A 14,136-nucleotide genomic window follows, 5' to 3' on the forward strand; every position below is an offset into this window, starting at 1 on the left:
CTTGTTTCAATCGATATTTGCCTTCTCTATATTGTAATACTTTGGAAATTTTCTCAAGCTTGGTCAAGAATACTGACTCTAATTCACCTACAACCTAAAAAAACCCAAAATGTTATCATTTCCTTAATTTTGTAAGGCCACTGTGTTATCACTCATTTATGAGTAATTGTTGCCTGTGGAATAATGACTTCACTCTATATGGCATGGGAAAAACAGCTAATTTTCTTTTCTGTCTTTGGAGATCATCAGAAGTCCAAATACACAATGTTTGGGGAGTTCAGCATTTAGGAATCTATGGAAGGGAGCTTGCTATCCCAGGCTTTTTCTAAGACTGTATTCTGATTCTGATGATTCTAGCTAAACTTGGGTAAGAAAAGCTAGAAAACACTAACAAATAGATTTACTTCACGCACTAGTTCAATATCTGAAATCAGATTTTCATCCACTCACAATAAAGATTCAATATGTATTAATAGCCACTGGTTAGATTTATCAAGAATTAATGCTAACGAACCAGCAAGCAGTTTTATACAAACAAAAAAGCCAACACTCCTATCTTGCAATATAGAATACCACTGGTAATACTTCACTAATGAGAAAAATAATAGAAACAACTAACGTTAGTTGAACTCTTTCTAAGTCCCAGACACTATTCGAAGTGGATTATCTCGCTGAATCCTCAAACAACTCCACGTTGTAAAATCGAGACATACGGGGGTTCAGTAGCACGTTCAAGGTCGCAGTTGTTAAGGGGCTGATAGATACTGGATCTGAACTAAAATATTCTCACTCCAGATCCCCTATTTTAAACTAGCGTGTTATATAGACTGTAAACTGAATTATAAGTCACATCTCTACATAGTTATGCCTGAAACTGTTTTACATCAGCTCCATAAGGACAAATTCTTACGCTGCTAGTAGACAGTTTTCTTTCCTCCTTCTCTTCAACATTCACAAAGCATGGATGATATACAATCACCTGCTGACTTTCCTAACTCTTTTCACACCCGGAGCGCAATTCTTCATTTTACCACGTGAATTAGAAAACGGCAACATACACGAGGCTGCCTAGGATCAGGGTGCAAAATAAAGAATCACCTCACGGAGGCCAAATCAACTCGGGAATTAAGGTTAACTAACTCTGACTGGGTCAGAAAAATGAAAAGGAAAATGGAGTCAGGATGTCTACAGTCTTACTTTCTCTCCCCTTGGATGACTCATGTCACCTCAACCTTACCTCAGGTATAACCTCTGCGTGCCCCCGTCTATTCACCATCCTGTGCCCACCACTAAACCTTTTTCAGTGAAAGGACCTACAACACACTTCTCCCTCAAAGCCACCAAATCATTCTTTGCCATCAATTTCAAATCTCTCCAAGTGTCATTCTCCCCATAAATCCATTCAAAATTGTTCACTGAAAAACTATGGCTCAGCTAGTCCTCATTCTGGATGTTGGTGTTCAATGGCTACTTGTCCCAAATTCTAGAAACTTTGGTTAGAATTATAAAATTATTATATCCACCTACATAGATACCCCTCAAATGCACATATCCTTAAATTTATGTTTGTTACAGATATCTTTCAAAAGTATCTTCTCATTCAATAGCTACTAAACCATATTACTACAATATGAGGCTGGGGATCTTCAAAATTTGTTAGTATAAAGAATTCCTCATAATAAAAATATTTGGCACCTTTGATTGAGAAGCATATAGACTAACTTAGGAGTTAAATTTGTTGATTATTTTATTACTTTATTTTATTTTTTTAAGATTGTGTTTATTTATTTGACAGAGAGAGAGACAACGAGAGAGGGAACACAAGCAGGGGGAGTGGGAGAGGAAGAAGCAGGCTCATAGCGGAGGAGCCTGATGTGGGGCTCGATCCCACAACGCCGGAATCACGCCCTGAGCCGAAGGCAGACGCTTAACGACTGAGCCACCCAGGCGCCCCATGTTGATTATTTTAAAATACGGTAGTCCCTGCACCCTTTAACCATGAGGGATACGTTTCAAAACACACAGTGGATGCCTGAAGCTGAAGATAATACCTTAACCCTGTATATACTACATTTTTTCTTATACATACCTATGATAAAGTTTAATTTATAAATTAGGCATAGTAAGAGATTAATAACAATAACTAATAAAGTAGAGCAATTATAACAATATACTGTAATAAAATTACATGAATGTGGTCTCTCTCTTCCTCTGAAAATATCTTATTATAGCCTTATAAATACACAGAACGAACTGATGTTTGCCAAGGTAAGGCAGGGGAGTTGGAGAATGGACACAATGGGTGAAGGGCAGTGAGAGGTACAGGCTTCCAGTCTCAAAATGAACAAGTCATGGGAATAAAAGGCACAGCGTAGGGAATAGAGTCAACAATACCTTAATAGTGTTGTATGATGACAAACAGTAGCTATGCTAGTGCTGAGCACAGCAGGACGCATGGGGAAGCTGAATCGCTATGCTGTACACCTGAAACGAATGTTATATTGTGTATCAGCCATAGTCAAAAATTTCTTTAAAATATTCTATTACCCTGTGTTCATCCTTCTTCTTGTGATGATGTCTCTGAGATGATAAAATGTGTGTGTGATGAAATGAAGGTGAACGAGGTAGGCTGGCAATGTAGCCTTAGGCTACTACTGACCTGACGATTCATCAGAAAAAGAATCATCTGCTTCCTGGTTGCAGATGCTGAAGGTAACCTGAAACTGCAGAGGGGAGGGCACAGATGGGGTCGGTGGGAAGGGGGGTGGGGGTCTATAGTATTTCACATGTAATGTTACTTCTTAAAAAATGCCATTCTTTGACGAAACCTACATTTCAAGCTTGCTTATTTATGATCGATCTTATTTATGATCGATCTCCAACCTCTTTGGAAACATGAGTCCACTGATCCTTCTAGTGTCAGCCCATCAGCAGCACATTAGGACCCTCTCTTCGCGTATCCAGCTGAGGTGTCATGGTTCCTTGTTACAGAAAAATCCCAGTCGATATTTTGAATCCTCTTGCTCTGCTGCCTTCATATCTCACTGGCGTGGCAATATCGCACCTCTGGATAAACCCAACTATTTGCTTTCTCCGTTCCTGCCATGACTGGCTGAGCACTGCTAGAGGAAGCCCACCCCAGGGCACACCAACATCACTATGAACTAACAGTACCAACCTCAGAGAGGCGGTCACCTCTGTCCGCCCTCCCTATGTTTCTCAGACCACCTCATTCGCAATCGCTAAAATGACTATTTACGGGCTCCTGGCTGGCTCCGCTGGTAGAGCACGTGACTCTTGATCTCAGGGTTATCATTTCAAGGCCCACATTGGTTGTAGAGATTACTTAAAAATAAAATCTTTTTTGAAAATAAAAAATAAATAAAACAAAATGACTACTTAAAGTGCCCTCATTTCTCCTTGAACCTCCAACTTTCCCATTCTCAATTTTCCTCTCTTTCCTCCAAGAAATGATGTATCCTCCTATTTCACAGAAGAAATGGAGACCATCTCACTCCACCTGTAAGCTTACTTCTGCACCCTTCTCATTCACCTTGTAGCAAAGAGAAACTACCCCTCCCCTCTTTGAGAACCAGCTCTCTTCTTTGGCTTTTATTTATTATCCTAAAAAGCTATTCCTTCAGGACTATGATAGGATTGAATTTCACCTCCTCTGAGCTTCACAGGAAATTTATATAATAGACTCTTTCTTATCCTTCTTGTATTTTCAAATCTTATACATTCACACACACACACAATCTGAATCCATCTTTCCCCATGGACTTTAACCAGAGGCAAATCCCTGGCAATCAATTAATCAATTAATAGCTTCACATGGCCCTTCCATCACAGTTTAGATACCATTTCTTTTTTTTTTTTTTAAGATTTTATTTATTTATTTGAGAGACAGAGGAAGAGAGAGCAAACAGGGGGAGGAGCAGAGGGAGAGGGACAAGCAGACTCCATGCTGAGTGCTCAGCCTGATGGGGGCTCCTCGCAGGGCTCCATCTCAGGACCCTGAGATCATGACCTGAGCTGAGACCAAGAGTTAGACATTTAACCGACTGAGCCACCCAGGTGCCCCAATACCATTTCTATCCCCTTGTCCCCTTACACCCTATTCACTCTTTACCTAAATAACTCTTGCCAAGTTCACTAATGGCTTTTAACATCTAAACCTAAAGGATGTTCATTTTGGATCCTCATCGTATATAATTTATCAGCAGTTTTGAGAAGGTTGACCTCTCCCTTGTGGTTTGCAAGACAGAACCACATCTAGTTTTGTTGCAACCTCTCTACTTCTCTGTGTTTTCTCCTTCTTCGAAGTCATTAAATGGAATTTTCCTATGTCCTCTTTACTTCTCTGTCTATGCTCTTAGGAATTTTATCCAATAGGACTTTAGCTATCAACCATAAGCTAGTGACTTCCAAATTCACTTCTCCAGTCCAATCATTTATTCATTCTTAAAGAATTTATTGAATGCCTACAATATGCCACTTGGGATAAGGGAGTGAATGAGCTCAGACTTTTCTGAGTTTAAGACCCATATATCAAAAAAACAAACAAACAAACAAAAAACCATCTATCCAACTGCCTACTATTATCTCCACTTGAATGCCTCAAAGGCATCTCCTATTAACACATGTTAAACCAAGCACATTATCTCCTCCTCAAGTCTAATCCTCTTCCCAAGTACTTATTGGCACCACTTGACAACCAGTTGCTCAAGTTAGAAAACTAGGAGCCTTCTTCAGTTTTCCCTGATCCTTCACCCCTTCAAGCCCATTTCATTATTACCTCCTAAATACATCTTGATTCCATCGACTTGACTCTCCATCTCCACCTTCAACTCCTAATCCCATGTACCATCATCACTTAATGATACTAACGCCTATAATCCCCCAGCTGAGTTCCCCGGTTCTGCTTCTCCTTCTGCTTCTCCTCCTTCCTTGTGTTTTAAAAACACAAATTTTATATTATGATCCATAACCCCTCTCCCCACACCACCATATTCGGCCCTCTTTCACTTCTTTAAACACACCGTGCTCCATCCTACTACAGGGACTTTGCAATGCTGTTCCTTTGCAAAGGAATGTTCCCCCAGTCCTCCTACCCCACGTACCGGCTTAAATCTACCTACAGGTCAAATTTTAGTATGCTTGTCAGTTCTTCTGTGAGCTAAACCCCACACTATGCTAGGTTCCCTACTGTATACCCTTGTTGTTACCTCCCTTCTTAGCACTTATCACAGTTGCAATTTTACATTTAATTGCATGTGATTTTTGAAATTAATATAGGTCTTCTCCAATAGATTGGAAGCATAATGATGACAGAGGCTATTTAATTTTTGCTCTCTGTTAATTGTTCAGCTTTCATATAGTGCCTATCACATGTCAGGTTTTCAATAAAGACTGTTATGAATGAATGAATAAACGAATGAATGAAAAAAATCATTCAAAATCCCATTACCCCAAAATAGGCAGTTATATTTTTGTGTATTCATTTCCAATAATTTTAATGCAAACATATTTTGATATTTTTATAATTTGGATAGATACTGTATCTACAATTTTAATTTTAATACTTATATCAAACCCCAAGAGTTTTCTGAAATTATAAGTTATTCTTCAAAAACCACTTTTGGGGCTCCTGGGTGACTCAGTCGGTTAAGCATCTGCCTTCAGCTCAGGTCATGATCCCAGGGTCCTGGGATCGCGCTCCATGGCGGGCTCCCTGCTCAGTGGGGAGCCTGCTTCTCCCTCTCCCTCTGCCTGCTGCTCTGCCTGCTTGTGCTCTCTCTATCTCTCAAATAAATAAATAAAATATTTTTAAAATTTTTAAAAAGACTCCACTTTTAATGGTTGTATAACATTCCAACTTATGAGTCTAGTTTAATGTATTTAAACACTCTCCTATCATTAGATACTTGGGATCTTTCCAATAGTTTTACTGTTATAAATAAAGCAACAGTAACCATTTTTGTGTATTTTATGTATCTAAATTTATGGCTACTTACATGGGACAAACCCTTAAAATGGGATAAATTCCAAGGTTAAGATGTATAAATTTTTTTAAGACTTGAGGATACCTGGGGCACCTGAGTGGCTCAGTGGGTTATGCATCCAACTCTTTTTATTAAAGGTTTTATTTTTTTATTTTTTTTGAGAGAGAGCACAAGCTGGGGGCGGGGGAGAGGGAGAAGCAGATCCCCTGCTGAGCAGGAAGCCCAACATGGAGCCCAATCCCAGGATTCTGGGATCATGACCCAAGCGGATGGTAGCCACTAAACTGACTAAGCCACCCAGGCGCCCCAAGCCTCCAACTCTTGATTTCGGCTCAGGTCATGATTTCAGGGTCATGAGATCAAGCCCCACATTGGACTCCAAGCTCAGCACTGAGTGTGTTTGTCCCTCTCCCTCTTCTCCTCCCTCCACTCCCTCTCTCTCTCTCTCAAATAAATAAAACCTTAAAAAAAACCCAAAGACTTGGGAATGCCTGAATACTAAGAATACAAGAGCAGTAAATGATATTGTAGCATTTATATGTATCTCTGTTGAAATAAATTACTCAGATTAAGACTGCAAATCAGGGTGAGACCAATCAGTTTCCTGCAAGCATTTATTCAACTTTTAAAACTCTACTTTGTGCATAGGTTACTCCAGAGCAAGAATGAGGAAATATTTTGCAGGATGGACTTATTTTTCAGCATTTTGCCCTAGTGTCTTGAAGAGAACTCTTTTGAGAATATGCTTTCCCCACCTGGGGTTTGGGTTTTGATTTTCGTGCTTAGTCTTTGTTTCTGCTTACAAATCTGATTTCACTATTGGTATAGTTCAGTAGGATTCTTCACAGTATGTCCTAAGAATAGTCATTTACAAAATGAACATAAACACAGCCTCAAGACTCTGCTAGTCGATATGCTTAAAAGTTATTTCTTTGGATACGTTAATCAAGGTCCAGTGCCCTGGGACAGGGCAAGTGATCAATTAAAGCATCAGGGGCTAGGGTTTGAGGAAGGTGAAATCATCTGCCATGCTGGACACTCCCTCCCTGCTCTCAGCAATTACAGGATTTCCCTCTGGGAGGTTTCCACACAAGAGTCTCAATTAGAAGAGTCTATTAACAAAAACAAAGCCTTCTAGACAAGTGTTTTTTGCAAGAATATTCCATTCAAAACAACCACAGCAATGTTTTCAACAAATATGCTTATAATATTTCTGATATTCGATATACACGTCAGAATCATCCATTTTTCATTCTGAGAAGATTCAATTCTCAGGCTACTATGTTAGCACACGTCAAGCTAGTAAAAGAAATCTGTGCACGGCATGACCTACTTTTGATGTACTGATTTTTTTTTCTCAAAAAGAATTAAAAACGGTCATTAAAAATTCAGGCAGAACTGCATTAACACAATGGATGTAAAAGCTATTTCAACACAGTGGAATGCGTTGTATTTTTCATGAGATTCTACAACCGATAATTTTTAGGTATATTTTGCTGTTAGATACATTATATAAATCCTCTCAGTTCTTAGAATATAGTTTAATTCAGAGTCATATCCTCAGTTCCCTGTTCTGGTACATAATTCTTCTTGTAAAGGGAAGAACCACCTTTATTTTTACTAAGGTAGGTTAATTTTGATACCACGAATATTCATATTTATACCATACTCTTCTCATGTTTTTCATTTAGACATGCCCAGAGATACTCCTGCCTCTATAGTAGAATTTTCTTTTTATTACCTAATTCTTCTGTTTTGGTTGTTACGAAATGCATTCTAAGTTTTTAAAACATCTTCCTATGTTCACAACAACTCTATGACATATGCATGTATGCTCATTTTACAGATGAGGATACTGAGGCTCATACATTTAAATTACCTGCCTAATGTAATCTAATTCAAAGCCTAGAAAAGGGTAAAGTCAACATTCTAACCACGTTCTCTCTGGCTCTACACCTCTGTTCTTCCCACCATGTCGGGTCATGAATCATATAACTGTACTACACCTAGTTGTGAACATAGAGATGACATAATTTCTGACCTGTTTTGGTGCTCAGTGACACCTAATTATTATCAACAACACCGTGTTTCTAGTGTCACCTAGCTATGAGCATTCCTCTGTCATTCCTTGCCTATTAAGTCTTTTTCGATCAAAGCACATTCTTTTCCTTGCCTATGCCTCTTCTTTCTGCAGCTACACAATCTACTGAATGAATGAAGTGTCGTTCCTCGTTTTCTCCTCCATACGCGCAGGTTGAGGACAGCGATGCACGACAGAAAGAGCACGGGCTTCCGACAGGTCCATCTGCATTTGAGTCCCAACACCACCACTTAGCAGCTACATAACTGTGGGCAATCATTCCTTGGAGATGAAGATCTTTTCATCTGTAAAGGGCATAATGATGCTTATCTTATAGCGTTTATAGATTAAAAACAATGCATGCACATAGTAGGTACTCAGTAAATAATTTCTCTCATGATTATTTTCACCATTTTACCATATGCTTCCGTTTAATCAGACCACATGTCCACTCCACCCCCAGTATTGTCTATGCTTTGCCACACCACTTGTCTGTAATTCTCACCCACCCCATTTCCTCCAATTTATTCTTCAACCTTCGTCCAAAAATCACTTCCATCAAGCTTTCCCAGCTCCTACTAAGCGGGAGACAGCTCTCCTTTATCTGAACAGCGATAGCACTTGGAACTTGCTTACTAGATTCCCTGTATCTTGTATCGCAGTATGTTTATTTTTGTCTGCTGTGTCATTAAACTGTAAGAACCTCGATTACATGGTCAACATCGTAATCGTCCCTGTTTTCTCCACAGCATCTAGCTCAGGACCTGGTCCTCCGTATATGGATGAATGCATCAGGTATATAAATGAAATCTCTACTCTGTATTCTTTCTTTAATAGCCTCAAAATCTCTTAATTTAAAATGTGTGGGAACTCTTAAGCTAACAGTTTTAAAGATAGGACTCATTTCTACAGTGACCAAATAAAAACCTCGACTCCTTGACCCTTCCCCAGAACATCCCTACCAGGATGGATACGCATAAACTGGAATACCCAGAGGAGATTAGGAGTTCTGAGATACATTGTAAAAGATGTAGTTTGAAACAAAAAGAATGGGAAGATGGGCAATATTGTGTTATGAAGGGAGAAGTAATGTGGAAAATCAGATAGAAAAATAAAGTGCTTCTAATGGAGAATGAACATCCTTTGGTCCAGAAAAAGGAACCTCCGTGATGTATTTGTGAAAAATCAAACAATTTTACACTATTATTTCTTCTTATACTAAGGTTCTCTAGAGAAACAGAAACAATAGGTATATATGTATGTAAAGAGATTTATTATAAGGAAATGACTCAGGATCATGGAGGCTGAGAAATCCCACAGTCTGCCATGGGCAAACTGGAGTCACGAGAGCCTTGGTACAGTTCCAGTCCAAAGTCGGAAGGCCTGAGAACCAGGAGTACGAATGGTGTACATCCCAGTCTGAGGGCAGAAGACCAACCTCCCAGCCCAATTAGCCAGACAGAGACAGAATTCTCCCTTCCTCCGTTTTTCATTCTCATCAGGCCTTGAAGGTTTCAGATGACGCTCACCCACACTGGGGAAGACAACCTGCTTTACTCAGTGTACGAATCCAAAGGCTCATCTCATCCAGAAACATCCCCACCTAGACACACCCAGAAATAATGTTTTACCAGCTCTCCAGGAAACCCTGAACCCAGTCAAGTTGACACGTAAAACTAACCATCACAACGCTCGAGTTTAAAAGGATGTAATTTTGGCAAAAATAAGGAAATTCACTGACTCGTACCACGGTAGCTAATAACTCTTACGCGTGTTGGTGAACACAGCCACAGGTCTGTAGGTGAATCCCTGCAGACGACCCCAGGCCAGAGAAGGAAGTCGGTGCTGAAACCCAGCAGGTGCTCTGCACAGCCAGCGGTGCCACGCTGCCCTGGAACTACCTCCACCTGGAGGAATGGTGCCTTCTGATAATTGGCCGAGTCGCTGTGAACCTGAGGGGTTGTCACAGAAGACCTGTTCCAAACTGTCTCCTATGGTCAACGACAGCCTGTCAATAAACCCTTTGGGCATTCCGATAAAAGCGTGCCTCTTCTTTTCCCTAGTAGGTCTGTGTCCCTGAACACTGCCTGCTGTGAACTGGAGCTGTAAATGCTGAAAGTTCAAAAATATTCAGTGCAGCAAGACCTCACCTGCACTTCCGCCATATATAAATTCTTTTAGGGCAAGAAAAACACCTTAAAGTATTAAAAATAGATAGCTCTTGGGTGAATCTTTGAAAACAGACATGCTTTCAATCTATTGTTTTATTTAAGAATACCAGTCTTACGTGGGAATCCCACTATTTATGCAAAAGACATCAGAGAAAGACTTGTCACATGTTCTCCTGAGAGGGAAACTTTCTCTCCCACTACTCCTAAAGAGGCACGCTCTCAAAGCTTGTTTCTTTAAAAGCTTTAGAAAGTAGGTGGAACAGAAGAGGATGACAGTGTCATTCCATGTGACAGCCACAGCATACAATGAAACTCCTCTGCCACTCACCCAGTGTATTCCCTTCTGCTGAGACAAATTCTGATTCTCTGCAATCTTGACCTCAAACCACTAATAAAACCATCATAATTATGGACTTGCATCCCGGCTTGCTGATAGCCGCCCACCCACACGAGCTGTATAAGCAGCAGCTTCCGGAAGTCTGAGGGTAGGATCACTTTGTGCGGGACAGTGGGAGGATGAGGGCAACAGCACTGAATGTGGGGTCTGGGCTCTGAGGCTTCCGGGAACCCAGGGGAGGTGACGGGAGGGGCCTCCTCTGCCTCAGAACCTGAAACAATGTGGAGACAATTATACAGGTGGGAACAGTGGACAAAAATAGGCCAGAAGCAGCATCACGCAGTTCCCTCTGCCTGGAGTGTCCTTCCCTGCCCCTCCCCTTATGGGCATTCTACCCACCCCTAAGGACCACTTAAAGACCTGCTTCTCCAGGAAGCCTTTCCTAATCTTCCTCTTTCGCTCTCCCCTCTTCCTCCCTCTCCTCAACTAGTACATGCTCAGAATTCATCTTCATTCCCTTCCTTTCTGATGTTAACCTCAATTGCACTTACTCCTCTTATTGGTATTTAAGTATATCATGTTTATTGTGTTTGAATTTTGGGAGTTTGTCTCCCAGATAAACCACAGACAACTTGAGGCTGGAGACCAAACTTGGTGTATCCCTATATACCCCAACACGAGGCACAATGCCTTGTTCACAGCAGTAGACAGGGCCTTTGCACATCCTGTTTTATTAACCCAGGAAACACCTCTCTATTCTCCACCCACTCACCCTACCCCCTTAATCAAGTTTACTAGTACTTGTTAAGAAAGAAACATTCTCCTCTCACTCCTCATACACTGTTCATGAGCAATTCCCACAGTGACATTTATGGTCTTTTGTCCGTCTCTCTCTGACTCACTCCATCCCAGGACAGGGACCTGCATGTGACTGGGGTGTTTGCAAGAAGGGACCGAGGAACCCCAGTCAGGCTCTTATCTTACTCCCTATTCCAGGTTTCAGGAAGGTGTATTCTGGTCTGCGATCTGATCTGGCCTGCAGTTTTAAAGCATAAATTCAATTCAGAGAAGTATTAGCAAGCTTTTCTGACTGTATATGCAAGCTCTATCTTAAATTGTATCCGTAACAAAGTTGATAGTTTGATCTCCATCTGTCTGACTCCTTTGTCTTCCTCTCAATTGTTCCCAAACTCAAGCAGGAGAGGGGTGTTACGTACGGTCCTCCTAATGTCTCATTACTAGTCCTATTTCCGATTATAACAGACACATCACTTCCTTGGAAATTCTTCCCTGACCATCGAAACTTGGTTGGGTTCTCCTGTACATCATACATATGATATATTATATATATAAATATCACTTTATCATACCTGTTTTCCCCTCCATGCCACTTATCCAACAGCATATTTTTCTGTGGGACTGCTTTCTTTTATTTTTTATTATAGACCATTTCAAATATATACAGAAGCAGAGAGAATAGTATATGGATCCCCCACACACCCATCAACCAGCTTCATCAATTACCCACCCAACTTTATTTCATCTATACCCCCACCCTCCTCCACAAACCCAGACAACTCTGAAGAAAACATCCTAGACATCACACCATGATATCTATATTTACAGCACGTATCTCTAATACACATGCGCTAACCGTTAATGTTTGATTTTTTACTTCACCTGTTTGTGGAATTATTATTATGATAATCTGTACTCCTTCCCACAGATTATGAACTCCGTGTGTCAGAGAATTTGTCTGTTTTATCTTGATTATATTCCTAGTACGTAGTAGCTGCTCAATAAATTAAATATAAAGGAAGACATTTAAAAAGTGAATACAGAAAACCATTTGCAACTTGGGGGCCAGACAGCATCTGTTCCCCTTCTTTTGGTAACAACACCCAGAAGTTCTCTCAACTCTCAGTCCCTGTGATTCAAGAAGCGTTGGCTCTACCCCTGGCTCTAGGGTTACGGCACATGGATCAGGACCGACAAAGCAGAGTAATGCAACCTCATGGCCAACGATACCGGTTTAATGACAAGCACAGGACCCAGTCAGAGGGAATGGGATGCTGGGGAACTTGGTGCACAGCCGGGAGAGAGGCAAGCACTTTCTCCTACTGGACCTGAACCTGGAGAATGAGAGGTTCATATCACTGCAAGGCCAGAGTGTATTTGAAAATGGCTCTGTCATAGAGGATGGAGAACCGAGGGACGGGGAGAGAAATCAGGGCCTAGAGAAAGCACTCGAGTCAGACATCATGGGAATCAAACCTACCAGGGATTTTTAAAGTTAAATTACTCAGCTTAAATTACTAAGCCCTGTTGGCTTAGACAAGCTTGGGGTATAGTTGCCAAGACCTTTCAACTGAAGGTTCCTGTCTGATTAGAAGGAAAGAGGGAAAAGATAAAGAGTAAAGAGAAAACCACTTGCATGGTAAGTAAAATATATTCTTTTCAGTCGAGTCCTTGGCGTAGTAATCATATATCCTGAGTTTTTACGGCAGATCAAGCCTCCAGCCATCAGATTCCTCATTTATATGATGAGGGGAACTAAGTGGTCTCTAAATCCCCTTTGAGAGATTGTGTGAGTTTTGTGGGGAAAGCCTGAGAGAGCACACAGAGGGATCTGGACTTCCTTGCTGGAAATAGCATCTGCTTACTGGCATATTTCCTTTCTTGGTTTAATTCATTTTAAAGCATTTCATATCTTCTAGGAAAAAAATAATAACTTCCAAAATGAGAAAGACCCCTGCTCGGCATTTCACTTCTGGGCAGCAGACACTCTATAGGAAAAATAAGTCTTTCCTCACTCACTGTGGCCCAAGACTATAATACAATATCAGCACTATGAAAGCACATTCAGATATGAAGCATCATCAACAGGGAGCCGGAGATAAGCTTTTAAAAATTTTCCCCAGCAGAGACTTTGCCTTCTGCAAAGAATAAGCTCACTTTAGCTGCTATGGAGATCACTTGTTTTCTCTTAAACACACATGTGTCTTTATTTCAAGTTCCTCTTTTTTGGAACAGTATGAAAATGTTCACCTGGTTGAAAGACAAATCTCAGAATAATACTAGAGGCAACAAAAGAAATTGTCTAATATTTAGGAATCTCTTGGCTTTAAAGTCTCGTATTTTCTCCTAACAGAATTTAAGAACTACATTTATGGAGTTGCAAGTAGGAATCTACTTTTATTGAAGGAAGTCAAATTACACTGTGGAGGGAAAAGAAAATGGTCTCGGGAAACATGGCGATATGGAGAGGTCCTCTGGCTATAGTTCTCCCATTCACTACCTACTCTCCCACGAGGTCAGAAGGAAAGAAACTTGGGTAAAGAACCTACTTCCCCTCCGTGTTCTCCTCCACCGGAGAAGACGCAGGAGCTGGAAAGATTGCTCGTTTGAAAGACGCCTTCTCTGCTCTCCCCGAAATCTGTATTTTATCCAAATTTCTTAATGTAGAGATTCATAAAATCTTTCTAAGGAGCAATGTGACAATAGAATTATCAATACCTTAAAAGCAGACATATCCTTTGCGGC

This window comes from Ursus americanus, chromosome 5, assembly GCF_024610735.1.
Source record: "Ursus americanus isolate L20-20 chromosome 5, mUrsAme1.1.p, whole genome shotgun sequence".
NCBI classification, from domain to species: Eukaryota; Metazoa; Chordata; class Mammalia; order Carnivora; family Ursidae; genus Ursus; species Ursus americanus.